General features: G+C 44.4%; 1 long non-coding RNA gene across 1 annotated transcript; it reads right to left on the reverse strand.

The window, feature by feature from the left end:
• Positions 1-5,410: 5,410 nt before the first annotated feature.
• LOC130604387 (uncharacterized) lies at positions 5,411-6,029 on the reverse strand. The gene is made up of 3 exons (XR_008973443.1): positions 5,923-6,029; positions 5,777-5,858; positions 5,411-5,706 (listed from the first exon to the last, which is right to left on the reverse strand). It is a non-coding gene; the product is annotated as an uncharacterized LOC130604387 (long non-coding RNA).
• Between the last annotated feature and the right edge of the window lie 4,868 nt (positions 6,030-10,897).

The raw sequence follows: 10,897 nt of genomic DNA on the forward strand, positions 1-10,897 counted from the left end.
CTGGGATATTCCAGGGTTTGAGGACCCCAGCTGTGGGGTCCCAGCTCACCTTCTCTTCAGTTGTGGTCACAGTTCCGGTGCCAGCAGGCAGCACTTGGAAGTGGCTCTGTTGTCCCATAGAGGCCCTGGCACAGCCCTCCCCCCCAAGCTTCATACCCTCTGCTCAACTGTAACATGTTGGATGTAGAGGGGCCATTGCCATCAGACCCGCTGGCTGCACCTAGGGCTTTCCATCCCCAGCCTCTCAACCCACAGCTATAGGACAGGAACAGGAACCATCACCATCAGCCCAACCAGGGACATCTAGGGCTACCAGGGCAGCAAAGTGGGCCCTGGCTCCTGAGAGCAGCTTACAAAGAAAAAGGGAGAAGCCCTGAGGTGCACAAAAAAGGAAAAAAGGGAAAAGAACAAATCAAGAGCTACGGGATGAAAAGAAGAAAACCACCACAGGATGACAGAGCAAACTGATGACTACGAGTCACAGCCAGCCAAAAGCAGAAGGCCCAGTGGCACACAGCACCCCTATCTCCCAGCACTGTCCCCACAGACCCCAGCCCTCTGCCCCAGACACACTGAGGACACCTTGGGGTGCTGTAGGCAAAGTCTGGAGCAGCCTGGGGACCTCTTGCAGCCCGGGGGGGTGGGGAGGGTAGCTGCCCCTGGGATGATGGGAAATGCCACAACAGCCCCAAATGTCTATAAATCCCCAGCAGCCCTGTGAGCAGTGATGGAGTTCTTTGGGATGCCTCCCAGTGACCCAAAAATGGTCTAAAAGACCTTGGGACCAGCTCCCACTCCCTCAGAAGCAATAGGAGGCTTCCTTCCCTTGGGTACAGTCCTCATGCACTTCTTACTGAATGTAAAGGGACTGCAGGACCCACAGCCATGAGTGTAAAAAGTAAAGCAATTATTTATTAATGCACCTAACACCTGGGAGTGAGTCTGCTATGGGGCTCCGTGCTCCACTATGCTTACCCCTTCTCCTCTGACCCCATAAGAGTCATCACTGGAGCAGCGTTCATCAGTGTAATGCAGAAGAGTCAGCTCCTACTGCAGCAGTCCATGGTGTGTCAAGTCAGTGAGCAGCTGTGAGCCTCCTTCCTTGCTTTTTCTTTCAGGGATAAGATTAAGCTCTGGTATTTGAGAGGAGGATCCCTGACCTCACCCACTCGTTCCTCTGCCTTACCCCTTGACTAGGACTCTGCAAGAAACTTGCACAGCTCTCAGGCTGCCCGCCACCTCAACATTCTGGCTCAGTGCATTGTGCCTGCATTATACTGAACTGAGACCTCAGATCAGGGTGCAGAGCTTAATGCAGGGTGGTTGGAAGGTTACTCTAGTAATCCTAACCAGAAGACTATTGTATGATCATGGAGCTAGTGATCCACATAACAGTTAACCTGATAAGGTGCAGGACTGAGCTGTGCTATGCTGCACGTATAGCTTTGCCTTCCAGCCTGTGCTGTGCTATGCACATCCCTTGCTAACAAAATAAACTTAGTTGGCTAACAGTAAAAAAGGAGCCTGTAGGCAGCTCCCACTTGGCACTGGTAATTAGAGAGAGCACCTACATGTCTTGATTTTAAAGTGAAGCAGCAGGTTCCCATGTGAACATCCTTTCCTCTGATTGTTAGAGAGGGTGAAGTTTTTACAATAAAATAATCATATAAAATAGTAAAGTGATTATATTTGAGAAATTTATACATCAATAGTGAGGCTTTGTATAATAGAAGACGTTGTAACTTTGCCGTTTTGTATCATAGTTACTCTGTAACTACATGATACAATGGTAGTCTTGGTAGCAAGAGCTAACATAACTGCATATGGTGAGGGGAGTATAGGTGTATGTATTGTAAAACTCTACCCAAGCAGAACCTAAGTTTAAGATAGCCAAAAAACGGCATACCAGAAGCATCCTGGTGAAGATAAGAGAATGCTAACGTCCGGAAGACGATTGGGACCTGGCCAAGTAAAGGAAAGGTGAAAAGGACAACCTGAGGAAGACTTCTTACTTCATCTGAGGAAGACTCCTTACTTCATCAGGGCGACCACCAGAGGGGGCTGCGCAAGCGCAGAAGAGGCTGATGTCATAATAGACTGATGTAGCAATCTTTGATGCACATGTATTGGTCAATGATGTAATCTGTGTTGAATATGTATTAGTTACGAAATTTTTAGTGTATAAATTGCGAACGCGATGTGACGGGAATCGGAACCAGATTTGGGTGCGTACCCCTGGTTCCCGGCGCCTCAATAAAGCACCTCATATAACCATCCCGGTGGTTATGTGTTTGTCTCGACGCTAACATTTTGGCGACCCAGATGGGACCTCGCGGGCATTGCTGAGGAGGATCGCGTTTCGATCCTGCTCCAGCTGGCACCGAGAGATTCTTGGGGAGCTATCGACCGCGACCGACCTCCGCTGCTCACGACGGACCTCTGATACGGTAAGAAAGGTGCTTTTGATCTAGGTTACGGTACCGATTTTTAGTAAATGTATGGTATTGACCTTTGGTAAAGGTCTGGTAAAAAGCCTGCCTGTCTTGATTTTAAAGTGAAGCAGCAGGTTCCCATGTGAACATCCTTTCCTCTGATGACAGAGATGACAAATAGATTTTTTTCTTCTAAAAAATACTGTAAGAGCTCTAAAGACCAAGATGCTAGTGGAACCTCCCTACAGAGGGGATCTGCATGATATGCTGTGACTTGACTGAAGGTCCCTCTGGTTCTGTGCAAATCAGAGTTCCAAGCATCTGAAGGACACAGAACTATCCATCCTAACCTCTTTTTCCTTCTAGTGTTAAATTCAATAAATGGAATTTTAATCAATACCTTGTGGAGTGTTAGTGCCTTTCTGGGATCAATAATCCAAAGCTTATTATCTCAGGATTTAGACCTGTCTATTTAACAATAAGCTATAAACCCTAAACTCTAGCTGAAAAACTGCAAATCTCAGAACCCAAATGATTGCTGGGGCTTTACAACGTATCATAGAATCACAGAATGGTTTGGATTGGAAAGGACCTTAAGATCATCTAGTTCCAACACCCCTGCCATGGGCAGGGACGCGTCACAGTAGACCATGTCACCCAAGAATCTAGCTGAGGTTAGTTTTAAAACCTATGCCCTGAGCAGTGAACCATAAATCCTGACTAATAAATACCAAATCCCACAAAATTAACAAGAAGACCACAACACCTGAGTGAGAAAATATCAACAAGAAATTCTAAACTATAAACTGAACAAGAAAACCTCCAAACCCTTGGATTTACGCAAGAAAAAACAAAACATGGGAGCAAGAAAACAGTAGAGAAACCAAGGAATTTCTGCGCACAGATTAAAACATTTCATTCGCGAGTGCCGCAGAACCGTAAGACACATCACAAACACTTTATAGTTGCTGTTTATAAGCCTGGTTTTAGACACCGTTCAAAAGTGGCCATATGCAAGAAGCAGTACATGGAACTGTGCTAAGCTGCACTTGCACTGAACCTACCTCCCAACTCCTGTACGAGACCCACGACCGTTTGCGTTACCCGGGCTATCCAGAAGGTGGGGCAGTGTCCAGGGTGACTAGTTGTCGCGGTTTAAGCACAGCCCTTAACTCTGAACCCCGCAGCCGCTCACTCACGTGGGGCACGAAGGGCTGAGATAACGACAGGCAGGCAGGGTGTGTGGGATAGTATGGGCGAGTATCTAGGCCAGTGGGCCGCTCCAGGGCTTTGGAACTTCACCACTGAACAAGTGCAAAATCTGGAAAAAACAGTAAAACACTTAAATGAGGTGTGTTGTCATTCTGGTCATACCAGAGAGGGACAAATCATGGCAACGTGCTGGGGCTTGGCCTACACTTACAGAGCCCTGTTCAACACTATCCAGCACCTTCAAAGGGAAAAAGATGTCTCTGGATCTGATAGCAAAGCAACAGACAATGCAGCTACTCCAACTCCAAACACAGCAACTACACCAACCCCAGTGACAAGTACAGCAGCTACTAAAACCCCAAAAGCAACAGACAATGCAGCTGCTGGTGCTACTCAACCTCCAAGCACAGCAGCTTCACCAACCCCAACAACAGACACTGCAGCCACTCCAACCACAGTGATAGTCACTGCAGCTAAACCAAAGGACCAATTCGTGCCAATATCAGTTGCCCCTATAAGCAAGGGGAAAAGCATACAAGAGGCACAAAGAGCAACCTGTACAGTGAATAAAGATGAAGAACCAATGCACTTACTACAGGGGACAGCATCTGAACAGGAGTTATTATTACGTGGATCAGAGGAAGAAGAAGAGGTGACTTGTTGACCCCAGACCTCAACCGAGCTACGGAATATGCGAAAGGATTTCACCCGTCATCCAGGGGAGCACATTGCCACCTGGTTGCTCCAATGCTGGGACAATGGGGACGATGGTCATGAACTAGAAGGTAGGTAAACAAACCTCCTAAAAAGTGTGCTCCATACAAATTCTTTTAAACACAGGCTTGTTCTTAGAGAAAATAAGTAAAAAGCATAATGAAGGAAGAATTATTTTATAGGGGAAAAAAAAATCAGCTATGTTTGCACATGCAACAGATTTGCCACATCCACTGCAGGGGTTATTATTTGTGTGAGATTACCTTGCATACAGTTTTCTAATGATTTGCTTTAAGTCAGAGAATACAGTATCATGTTTTGCTAGTGGCATCCATGACACATTGGGGCAGCAGGTGCTGCAGGAGCAAAGCAAGACTTCCTAAGGATATTCACTGTGAATGGCTAAAAACTGCCTTAAAGGCCAGTATAGAAAGGCTGATATGAGTTCCCAGCAGAGAAAGACAAAGTCCTAGGTTCAGCAGTAGCAGTCATTTTTCTCCTTCTTAGTAGCTGGTGCAGTGCTGAGTTTTTGACTTTCAGCCTCGGAACAATGCTGATAACAACGATGTTTTTAGTTATTGCTAAGTAATGCTTACTCTGACCAAGGACTTTGCGAGTCTCATGCTCTGCCAGGGAGGAGGGGAAGTCAGGAGGAAGCAGAGACAGGACACCTGACCCAAACTATCCAAAGGGGTATTCCATACCACAGCACGTCATGCCCAGTATATAAACTGGGGGCAGTTACCCAGAAGAGCTAGATCGTTGTTCGGGTCAGGCTGGGTATCAGTCGGCAGGTGGTGAGCGGTAGTATTCTCTTCCCTTGTTATTTCCTTTATCATTATTATTATTGGTGGTAGCAGTAGTGGGTTTGTGTTATACCTTAGTTACTGGACTGTTCTTATCTCAACCTGTGGGAGTTACATTCTTCTGATTCTCCTCCCTGCCCCTCCAGGAGCGGGTGGAGGAAGGGAGGGGAGGGGGAGTGAGCGAGAAGCTGTGTGGTTCTGAGTTACCGGCTGGGCTTAAACCACAACAGACAAGAAATGGTTATACAAGCAGAACCATCCAGAAGAATGGGCAAGTAGGTATTCAGTTAGCTTCAGAACTATAGCATTTGCTTAGCTAAGAAAGAAAAGGTTCAGCAACAAGTCTAGAAGAAAACAGTTTTTATTTGGCCTATGTGTGAAAGCCTAAATAATGCAACCCAGTTATGTCACAGTATATGCAGTTTTCAAAGGATACAAGATAACTTCCACTAGGTAATGAATAGTGGCTTTAATGATAAATGGTGTATCTTTTGCTCTTCCAGCCATCCACACAGGGTTGGGATCTGAAAAGACTGTTGCAACTAAAATAGGGAAAGGAACAGCTGCCAGTATGATAATGACTGTAATTCATAGTTGTACATTCAGGCTTACCATATCTATCCCAATATGCTGCAATGATGTTTGTTAGATCATAGTCACTTGAAAAGAGACTTGTGCCATTGACCACAGACACCTGTTACAACAAGGAGATACTTGCATTATTTGTCCACTCTTCAAGGAAAAAAGAGTTTCCTCACATTGTATCTGGTATCCAATCCACAATGGTTAAGTAATTGCCTATGGTTCAGTTTCAGGTGTCCATTCATATAGAGTTGAAACCCTGACACAGGAGAAAAACACTGAAGAGCCATGCTCTGCATCACAAGCATCGACATTCTCTGAAATGGTGAACACGAGAAAAGAGAATTTGGGGGGGGGGGGGGGGACAGGGGGACGGAACAGGACACGACACAACACAACACACTTTTCTACTTCTTTGTTTTTTACAGATTTTCTGCATTGATTTTATTTTTTTCATGACTCCCAGTTTCAGACTGTCACATCACAACAAGGGAATACCAAATAAGAAATTTTATTTTATTTTTTTTAAATTAGCTACCTTAGTTGGGAGTTACCTAACTTTATAAACCAATCAGTCCCACAGAAATTCAGTGAAGTCCAACAATCTGTGGCCAATGACAAAGATTTGACTTGACATGTGAAAAGCAGCAAGATAACTAAACACATTCATTGGAGACACATTTTAAAATACTCAAACAGTAAAGACCAAACAAGAAAGTTCCTTCGCCCTTATCAACCACTCAATCTGAAGGAAAATTTTCTTATTTCCTGTAAAACAAAGGTGCTATGAATATTGGAACTGTGATACTAATCACTGACCTGATACTCCAGCACAAATTTAGGACTGTCATGCCTTTACTCCGGGCCTTGTGGGTTTAAGAATGTTTTCTACACCACACACCAAAATCCAAAATGAAACCAAACCAAACCCAAGACACACAAAACATATCCAAAGATGCAACGGAGCTAGACTAGGAATAACCCAGCAGAGGAGGAGAAAATTAAATATTTGTTAATAAATCTTTCAGATAGTAATTTCAAATATGAAAAGGTTCTTCCATGCTTTGAATAACCACTACTGGAATATTACATTGGGTCTAAATGTTACAACAAATAAAACTAAAAATGCTCACATAAAGCTGGTAGGAAATGAGTAGAATTAGCTGAACTCCAACTACATGCTCTGAAGGTTGTAGCAGAAGTTCCAATCTAAAATACAACTGATCCGTTTTGCCATCTTGGTTTTCATTGTCTTCTCTAGTCCAGAAGAACCAGTAAGATTTTTAGTTGTTTTTTTGAAGACTGGAACTTATGTTAGAAAGAAAACCAAAGGTAAAACCCCAAGGGATCTCCACAACTGCAGTATGCACATACTACGGAAGCAGATTTTTCTGAGTCTCATGCTCTGCCAGGGAGGAGGGGAAGTCAGGAGGAAGCAGAGACAGGACACCTGACCCAAACTATCCAAAGGGGTATTCCATACCACAGCATGTCATGCCCTGTATATAAACTGGGGGGTGTTACCTGGAAGGCTCAAATTGCTGCCTGGGTCAGCCTCGGTATCAGTCAGTGTCTGGTGAGCAATTGTATTCTCTCCCCTTGTTATTTCCCTTATCATTATTATTATTGGTGGTAGCAGTAGTGGTTTGTGTTATACCTTAGTTACTGTTCTTATCTCAACCTGTGGGAGTTACATTCTTTTGATTCTCCTCCCCATCCCTCCGGGAGCAGGGGGAGGAAGAAGGGGGGGGGGATAGCGAGTGAGCAGCTGCACCTAGGGTCTATTGTATATGGGATGAGTTATTTGACAACCTGGCAAGATAGATATGTAGCTGGCCAACTTGGCAACAAAACTCACTTTTAAGGTGTCTTAAAGTGAACTGCCTTCATTATAATACTAAAAAACACACCCACAGGTCAAGAAGACCCATGCTCAGGTGAAGACCCTTCCTCCACACAAGCATAATAACAGAAGAGAATGACACAGCAGATATTATTATATGCAAATCACTAACCAATCATTGTAACTGGGACTGTACTACCTTGTAATTTTTGTATATAAATGTAATGACGAAATCGTCATGGGGTTTGATTTGTGGAAATTCCACTTAGCACCTAGCACTGTAATAAAGAAGTGCCTGTTTATCTGCTTCTTGCAGATGAGTTCTTCATTCCCCAGATGGGACCTTGCGAGAGAGACTGGAGGAGATCAAGTGCTGATCAAACTCCGGCCATTGCAGAGGAATTCTCGAGGAGGAACATCACCCTTGACTCATAAAACTCCTCGTAGCATTACCTGGAGAAAGGGGTAAGGTATTTCTTTCAGAATTTGGTTTGGAAAGCCTGCCTGTAAGACACAGTGAAAGCTATGCAGGGTTGGGGCTAAGAGGGTACCTGTTTGCATTCAGAAGCCTAGGTGTCTGCTTGTAAGTCATAAGCGAAAGCTGTTGCTGGGTTGGACTTTGATTTGGTTTTGTAATTACCTTTTGAGTATTTTGTCGTAATGGCAACAGGATTTGTAAAATTGTGTAAAAGTCCTGGAAATTTGATGACCGATTAAATTTCCAAATTTGATACCAAAAACATTGCCATTGGGGTGCTTGTTAGCACATTGGTGAAATTTGCATGATGATTTACGCAAAAGCCAGATGATTGAATATTGTAACCATTGGTGGCCTTTGTATGTTTTGAAGTATCAGGAAAATGGCCAAAAAAATGATTTTTGAGTTATAATACTATTTTGCAGTTAATGTTGTTCTGTAGAAAAGAAGACAAATGGAATGACGTGACATATGTAGATTTGTTCTTTTATTTGAGACAACAAATGGATTGGCAGAATGAATGTAAGTTAATCAGTCGAGATAATTTGGTGATGACTTTAACTTTGGAAAATAAGAAAACAAAGAGTTGTTGTTCAGCTTGTGATATTGGAAAGATATGTATTAACTGTGTAGTACCAAGAGAGGATGAAATGGAATTAGAATTAGAATCCCCACAGGAGGGACAGAATTTCACTCCTTCACGCATAAGGGAAAGAAGTGTTGAAGCAGAACCAGATAGTAGTGGAATGGGGGATGAGATAGAAGTAGTAGTTCATACTCCAGTGTCTCAAAGAACTAGACAACAAAACTGTTGTGGTTTAAGCCCAGCTGGTGACTCAGAACCATGCAGCTGCTTGCTCACTCGCCCCCTTCTTTGTGCCCCCGTCCTGGGTTCAGCAGTAGGAGTCATTTTTTCTCCTTCTTAGTAGCTGGCGCAGTGCTGTGTTTTTGACTTTCAGCCTGGGAACAGCGCTGATAACACCAATGTTTTTAGTTACTGCTCAAATGTTTAGTCTGGCCAAGGACTTTCTGAGCATCATGCTCTGCCAGGGAGGAGGGGAAACCGGGAGGAAGCAGAGACAGGACACCTGACCCAAACTAGCCAAAGAGGAATTCCATACCACAGCACGTCATGCCCAGGATGTAACTGATTGTTACCCGGAAGGGCTAGTTCACTGCGGGGTTGGACTAGGTATTGGTCAGTGCTCGGTCAGGCGGGGGGTGGGGTGGGGGGGGTGGGGGTGAGTTATCGGTCAGCAGGTGGTGAGGTGTTGTATTCTCTTCCCTTGTTATTTCCTTTATCATTATTATTATTGGTGGTAGCAGTGGTTTTGTGTTATACCTTAGTTACTGGACTGTTCTTATCTCAACCCATGGGAGTTACATTCTTTCGATTTTCCTCCCCATTTCTCTGGGAGCAGTGGGGAAGGGAAGAAAAGGGGGGGAGTGAATTTGCAAAGTTTATAGAAAAGTGAGGACTTGGTGTGAGGAATAGTAGCGGACTAAGGAAAGAGTTAAGAGTTTTCTTCAAACTATACATTGTCTTAACTTAGAATAGGGAACAGGTATGCTTTTGTTCTTGCCAGTTAAGCTATAACCCAGAATAGAATAGGTAGCCAAAGCACATTGTTTAAAATCAGAGACCCTTTTCCCTCAAGAAGATGAATGTCTGACAGGAATTTGTTTCAACTAGTTTCTATAAGACTTGAGGTTGCCAGCTGGGGAAACTGTACCAAGGGTGAAAAGTGCACCCTGAGGAAGACTGCTTACTTCTTCTTGAAGACCCCTGCCCACGACCATCGGAGGGCAGTGAGCAAGCGCTAAAAGGGAGGAGATTTATGATAATAAGCACCTAAACTAATTATAACATCCCCACCGAACTCTCGGGAACCTAATGAATATGTATGTTTGTGTATAATAAATATCCAGCTTGTTGAGCTCTCGGTGTGTGAGTTAAGAGGAGCGATCCCCTTTGCACCTGGCGTCACAATAAACATACCTGCTTTATAACTCTTTGTGAGTTATGAAGTTCTGTTCAAAAAAAACCAGGGGCTACCAAGCAACCCCTGCAAACTTCAGACCATGATAAGCCATATGGAGGATGGATAGGAGTAACTAATTTGAGTAAACTGATGTCTTCATGCAAACTACCAGTAGTGTTTAGGGACATGACCTAGAGGTGGACTTGGTAGTGTTAAATTAATAGACTTCTTGATCTTAAGGGTCTTTTCCAACCAAAATGATTCTACAACACTGAGAGGGAGTTGATGTGAGGAATAGTAACAGACTAAGGAAAGGGTTAAGAGATTTTTTTGAAACTATGTCTTGATTGTCTTAACTTAGTATAGGGAACAGGTATGTTCTTGTTCTTGCTAGTCTTGTGGTTAAACTATAACCCAGAATAAATAAGTAGCCGAAACACATTGTTTAAAATCAGAGACCCTTTTCCGTCAAGATGAATGTCTGACAACAACCTGTTTCAACTAGTCTCTATAAAACTTGCGGTTGCTAGCTGGGGAAACTGTGCCAAGGGTGAAAAGTGCATAGCGAGGAAGACCTGTTACTTCATTCAGAAGACACTGGCGCGAGACCAGTAGATGGCTCCGCTGCATTCCGCGACTGACGGCTGCGGTGAGGTGGGAGCGCACCCGGTACCGATAGTGGGATGGAGGTGGCGGCACCCACGATGCGGTTTGGAGCAGACCGGGCAGAGCCGAGCGGACGCATGGCCTCGCGTTCGGCAGATGGTGGCACTGTCGGCTGCCACAGCCCCGCTCACGGGGCCGCCGGAAGCGCCGAGTTCAGGTGGTTGCTAGGGAACTGATGAACC

Source organism: Pezoporus wallicus, unplaced genomic scaffold (assembly GCF_028554395.1).
Source record: "Pezoporus wallicus isolate ANWC-B61680 ecotype Strahan unplaced genomic scaffold, APGP_CSIRO_Pwel_v1 contig_3591, whole genome shotgun sequence".
NCBI classification, from domain to species: domain Eukaryota; kingdom Metazoa; phylum Chordata; class Aves; order Psittaciformes; family Psittacidae; genus Pezoporus; species Pezoporus wallicus.